A 1,655-nucleotide genomic window follows, 5' to 3' on the forward strand; every position below is an offset into this window, starting at 1 on the left:
AAACGATGTGTATTGTGTTCTTTGTGGTATATCAAGCTCTGTGAGACATTTTGTTGTCGGGATGTCTGTAATTGTTTAGCATTTTAGGATTAGACTCTTGGTTCAATTGAAATTACATGAAACTTCTCATATTCTAATTTTGATTTGAACAGCCCAATTCACCTTCCAAATGGGATAAAACCATTTCAAAAGTAAAGAATTCCATGACATATATGTAGTGTTAATTAACACATAGGAACCAGAGGGTAAATTTTTTTTTAAATTTTTGTTCATCTTTTGTTATCCTATCAAACTACTTTTGTTTTGTTTTCTTTTGCCAGTTACTATCAAACTACTTCCGTTTATATTATTTTTTAGTAATTTGACAAATAAATGTGATTTAGGAAGTCATAAGATTGAGACATGAATGTGCACTAGCGTTATGTGATTGTTGCTTTGATTATCTGTGGAGTCGTTGAGGCATAATTTCATGCTTTTGGAATTTATTTGAAAGAGAGTTGGAATATCTTTGCTTCTACTAAATCTTAGGATTCTTGTGAGATCATATTTGTTTGCTAAAACTCTACCCGATTGATCCTTATATCCCTAACATGGGACATGCATCCATTTTGAAAAATTCAAAGGCCCTTCCCCTTCCGGAAAAAAAAGAAAGAAAGAAAGAAAAGTAAGAAAAAGGAAATTACATCTACTCCGCTGGTTTAGGTCACTTAGTAACTGGGTAACTTCATCACAAATGTTGTTATTCACATAAAACGGTGGCCAAAGCTATGAGTATGCAAAGCACTTCAGGTAAAACGTGTTTTGGTCGACTAACCGGGTGCCTTCACCACAAGTGTTGTCATTCGCGTCAAAAGGCCAGAATGCGACGTTTTTTGGTTGAGTAACCGGGTGCCTTCACCACAAGTGTTGTCATTCGCGTCAAAAGACCGGAAAACGGCCTAAAGAACACAAGTCGCGGGCAAAAACAAAGGAAGAAAAAAGAAAATAAAAGCCGTGACTAAAGCAAAAGGGGAAGAAAAAAGAAAAAAAAATTCATTAGTGGCCAAAGAAAAGAAAGAAAAGCGGAATCTGTCCCGACTAGGTAGATGTGAGGAGATAAAAGGGTATTGTCCTAGCATCGAGGATGATAACACTTTGAAATCCATAGATTTTGTGGAAGCTTGATTATCCTCCTCTATACTTGGCAAAACGAAGTGCTGTGATGTGATTGGCCTCTTACCCTCATTATGATAAGTTAGCATTTGCATAATGTATTGCGGCGTTTGTGTTTTGAGATTATGTGCACATAGTATTTCATTCTGTTGGAGGCAATAACTTTAAAGACATTGCGGCAGTCCTATTTATTAGAAACTTGTCACATTTCTTGGTGCTGAAAATTTTTGTGTGTAAAAATCCTCTACTTTAGGCATGCCTTTTTCTTATGAAACTACTATTTTTGGTTGGGTGGAGGAGGAGATAGATTCTGGCCTTCTATTTATTGTAACAATATTTAAATTCTATATTATTATAGTTTTCTTTAATCTTAATGAATTATTCCCTTTAGATTGCCATCCCAGCAGGGTGAGGGTGCAAGTTCAGTATATAGCAGTAGTGCATCTTACATGACCGCCCCTTAAAAGGAAAATGTATGTGCTTGCATGTATGAGTTAAAGAAG

This window comes from Sesamum indicum, unplaced genomic scaffold, assembly GCF_000512975.1.
Source record: "Sesamum indicum cultivar Zhongzhi No. 13 unplaced genomic scaffold, S_indicum_v1.0 scaffold00216, whole genome shotgun sequence".
Taxonomy (NCBI): Eukaryota; Viridiplantae; Streptophyta; class Magnoliopsida; order Lamiales; family Pedaliaceae; genus Sesamum; species Sesamum indicum.